Genomic DNA, 5,234 nt, shown 5'->3' with positions numbered 1-5,234 from the left:
TCAGCATAACATTGAATGTGACAGACAGAAAGGGAACATAAATATAATATGTTAATAGGCTCTCATTTTTGCCCCAATATTGTGAATTTTAGGACTCTTTTTTTAATTTGAAGATTTGTCATAATAGCAGCACTATGAAACTGAATGATTTCAAACAATATGCCAATAGGCTTAAACAAAAAGTGAAAATTTCTTAAATGTACATCTAATTAATGGAAATCCCTCATTAACAAACAGGTACAAAAATATCTTACCCCATTGTAAAGACCACCCATTGATCCAACGATGGAATCCAATGGCATGGTCAAAGGTACACTGTGTGTAGGTCTGTTACTTCTTTTACTACTTAAGATCACTTCATTTGCTAGTTTCAATTTGATTCTAGTGCCAAGTTTAATCTGACTAAAAGACTAAAACCTGAGACACAATGCATGATTTTCAGCTGTCCCAGACCAGAGATTGGCATTGTGAATCAATCGTGGCAATTTTTTTGTGATCGTGGCTCCTAAACGGTGGTCCTATGTCGTACAGTGAGAGAGGTTTAAAGACAGCCGATGTCACGGTCTTGCAACCAGAGATAGCCTACGATAATTTTCTGACAGTGTCAGAAATTCAGCATGATCATCGCAGTGTGTTTGCTGCTATGACCCACGTTTACTGACCAGCCAATAACAATGTGACATGAAATAAACGTGTCACGGCGCTAAAACATAAAACTGCTTACCTCAAGCTCTCATCCCTTCCACTTTCGCTGCTTCCACTTTTTTTCAGCACACATAAAAACTACAGCTGCCAAAGTGTGATTCATCATGCTCTTTTTGTTTACCACTAGCGCATGCTAATGACGTTTTATTCTTCTATAGTAACGTGCGTCGTAGCCTACGAATCAATAGGTGTCCATCATACAGTCTGCATACGTCGTACCCAAATTTATCAGATCCATGTCGTGTGTGATTGGCAATGATCTTATAGGATTGCTAAAATCGTGCAGTGTGTCCCAGGCTTAAGATATTTATCAATTTAGTTCTGTTTCTAATTTGGATATTTAAATATTCTAGTATTCCCTTACTCTTCAATTATTCGTTCATTAAGGAGCCGATGTCGCACAATGTCTCACGCCAGCCGGTCAGGAATCTCACACTCATAAACTCGCCAGTCTGATCATAGTCAGAGGTTGCAGGGCTAACCAGTACCTTTTGTTTGTTTGGCCACCTCATGCTTCCTCATAACAAAAGTTCAGTTTACTTAGTCACGCTCATACAACTTGCTAAGTCAGCGATAAACAGAAATCAGGAAGTTTGACCTATCCTGGACACAGATTTGCAGTAAGCTCAGACTCCACTAATGTATATAATTAAACAACGAGAAGCCAATTCAGAAATGATAAATACATAACATCAATTGCTCAAAGATAAATCTGAGAGTGAAAGATGCACACCTGACAGCAGAGAGACACACAGCAGCATGTGAGAGTTCTGAATGCAGAAAACCAGAGACTCACACAACACTGTGCTGGCTTTTCTGCTTACAGATTCCCAATTACTATTTTACCAGTTTCCCTTAAATACCCAGACCAGAACAACGAAATCTTCAAATCTAAGTTGTAAAACATTTGGTAAAATTTTGGTTGGACAGGATCCTGTGACCCAAGGGGTCAAACCTTAAGTGGAGGAAGAAAGTTGTTCTTTCCAGAGACCCAGAGGGAGACAATTTTGAACTTTTATTATACTATACATAACTGCTGTGAAGCTGAGACCATTTTACCAATTGCACTGAGATGTTTGAAACGATACTAAATATGAAAAGGAAAAACAAGACACACTATATGTGGTAAATACGCAGTCTCAGTGTACTTTTGCCATTCTGAGTGGACTTGGAGTGACCTGAAGCTGGTGGAGAAGGAAAGGGAAAGGGGAGAGGAAGGCTTAGGATGGGAGAGCAGACTTCTGTGCCCTTGCTTCGTGATCTCTTCTCCAATTTTGTAGATTTATTGTTTTATTGCATGGTGTTCAGTTCCTGAGTCCAGTTTCGTTAGAAAATCAAGCCAGATATATATATATATATATATATATATTTTACCACACAGAGGTAAGCAAAATAATCTTATTTCAAACCGAAAAACAAGATTATTTTGCTTACCCCATTGGCAGATTATTTAGCTTGTTTTAAGGAAAAACTCACTTAATTTTGACTTATTTTTTCTGAAAACAAGACAATAATGTTGACTTGTCTAGAAAATGCTTCTTGATTTAATTTAATGTTTAGATATTTGGACTAGAAACAAGACAAAAACTCTAAGTAAGAAAAGCATTTTTTGCAATGCATCGTTATCCTAATCAAATGCAACTGCAATCATCTCAACTGTATTATATGAATTGTATGTATATAGAAATGGCCCTGAATATCCTTATTAAGAGAGGTAAAATAAATCTGTTTGTAGTCTGCTGTAGACTTGATTACTAATAAAGAAGGCTGTGTGTGATGAAACCCCCCCAAAACATGTAATGAGTTCATGGCTGTCTTTTCTCGGCTCTCTGACAAGGAAATGTTCATCTCACTTCACCTTCCTCAACCTCACTTACTAAAGACGGACTATAAAAACACTGTAGACATTAAAAATGACAGAAACTGTACAGTGATTCCTCAAAAGATTTTCGCGTAACCATTCTTTACTATAAAAACTTTATGACTACTAAGTTTGATCATCGATCATTTATTTTGAAAAAGGAAACAACAACAACAAAACCCAACACACACTAAATACAGTTATCATTCATGTGGATGAGAAGGATGTCTACTCAAGCTTGAAAAAAAGGACAAATTTAGCTAATTACTTCTAAAACCTTAATGCTACCATTATCAGTTAGTATGAAGTAAAATAAACAATCAAAGATTCAGAATAATCGCATGCTGAAATTTAATTCTGGATCAGATTTCTCATAGAAACCAGCAGGTGGAGCACTGGCTCCTTTTGAGAGCTGCTGGAATTAGAGGCTAAACTCAGTAAATCCACATCCACACGGGTTTGGCGGTCTGAGGAAGCTGGATCTGGTCAGGACACTGGACTCCCCATGAGCCTCTCCTGACGCAGAGAGATCAGTCTGTTCAACCACACGCTCTCTGCCTCCTCTTTATCCACGAAGAGCTGCAGGAGAGGGAGAGAGCCGGTTAACTTCAATTCATTCAGACTGTTAAATTACAATGAACTTCCAAAGAACTTTACTTCTGTGTCCATCATAGAGCATCACTACAGTAACAGCCGAAACTCACTGTGCCAAACTCTGAATCATCCGCAGAGAGGTGAGAGAATGAAAACGCTTTCTTTTTTTTCTCAGAGTTTCTTTTGTCAGAGGAATGAAAATTTTGTTTTAATATATTGTAGTTTTTTTTAACAATTTCAATTAGGAAAAATATCCACTATTAACTATATTTATTAGCATGCACATTACTAATATATTGACTGTTTACTGGTGCTTATAAAACACACACTAATGCCTTATTCTGCATGACTAGATTCTATATATACACACCACTGTGCAGAAGTCTTAGGCCACTAGTATTTTCACCAACAAAAAAATGGTTTTAAGTCCATTATTTCTATCTTTTGCTGTAGTGTGTCAGTAGTAAATATCAGTTTATATTTCCAAACATTAATTTTGCCATTAATTGTAATAATCCAGTGATATTTTTGTTTGCACAAGGAGTCAAAAAACAAAAACAACAACAATTGACAACCAATTCACATCAATTTAAAAATATTATGTACAATTTTTCAGTAACAATTTAGTTTGAGGATCAGTTCTCACCATTAACTAGTTGCTTATTAGCATGCATATTGGCTGTTTAATAGTGCTAATAAAGCACATATTAATGTCTTATTCTGCATGACCATATTTTAGATTCCTTAATCCACACCATACCTAAATTTAACAACTACCTATTAATAACTATTAATACGCAGCAAATTAGGAGTTAAATTGAGGCAAACGTCAAGAGTTAATAATGAGAATTGGCCCCCAAACTAAAGTGTGACTGATTTTAAAAAAAAAAGAAAGAAAAGATTATTACTGGTGAGACTATATTCTAAAACAAATGGATGTTCCCTCAATAAACTCCTAATTTGCTGCTTATTGATAGTAATTGTGGTAGTTGTTCTAGTAGTTAGTGATCTAAACTATGGTCAGGCAGAATAAGGCATTAATATTTGCTTTATAGGTACTGATAAACAGTCATTATGCTAGTAAAATGCTTGCTAATAAGCAACTAGTTAATAGTGAATATGTGTTCCTTAAGATAAAGTGTTGCTGTTTTTTATTCCCTAATATTCTTTCATGGGTGTACAATGGATGATTTTGATGTGAATACAGGAAATACATGTCTGTTAGTTTTGCTCACACACACACACACACTCACACTCACACTCACACACACCTCTTAGCTGTCCATTGTGTTCGATGATGACGCTTGCTCCAGAGATGGGAGTGGGAGGGGGGGTGGTTCAGCGATGTTGCCGCTGGTGCCACTTCTCGTGGGCGTCGAGTCCGATCCTTGAGCCGCACACTCTTCCGCAGATGGAGCAAGGGAAACCAGATACCAGGGGGGTACCAGCCGCCCTCTGGTGTCTCTTGGTGCGTCTCTCGGATCGTCGGTCTTGGTTGGTTTGATGTATTTGAGAGACTGCAGTGGCACAGGTGACCTGCCAGGCTGACCTGTCAAGTGCCAGAGATTCGAGCTGCGTGAGGGGAATGTTCGCTCGCTTTAGGAGGTCCCTGGTGTAGTCCTTAAAACGCCGTTTTTGCCCTCCAGCGGAGCGCTTTGCGCCCATTAAATGACTGTAGAGGACTTGGCGGGGCAGGCGGTGTTCAGGCATGCATATGGTGTGCCCTAGCCAACGCAGATGTTTTTGGGCCACTGCTGCTTCCATGCAGATTGAGTCAGTGTTGCTGAGGATGACTGTGTGGGGAATTCGAGCTTCCCAGGACAAATTGAGGATTTTCTGTAGGCAGCGGATTGGCAGGTCTGGCAGATTATCCAGGATATGTGGATCAGCAGGGTTGGTGTGGTTGAAGAGACTCTCAAAATAATTTGCCCAACGTGCAAGAATCTCGTGGCGGTCCTTAAAAAGTGTGGACCCATCAGCTGATCGAACTGGAGCGATCGCCCGTTTCCTGGGGCCATACAGTGCTTTTAAGGCATCGTAAAAGCCTTGAGTGTTATTGCAGTCTGCCAGGTTC

The sequence above is a fragment of the Sinocyclocheilus rhinocerous genome, unplaced genomic scaffold, assembly GCF_001515625.1.
Source record: "Sinocyclocheilus rhinocerous isolate Xijiao unplaced genomic scaffold, SAMN03320098_v1.1 scaffold601, whole genome shotgun sequence".
In the NCBI taxonomy this organism is placed as follows: Eukaryota; Metazoa; Chordata; class Actinopteri; order Cypriniformes; family Cyprinidae; genus Sinocyclocheilus; species Sinocyclocheilus rhinocerous.
This window is presented reverse-complemented; position numbering follows the sequence as displayed.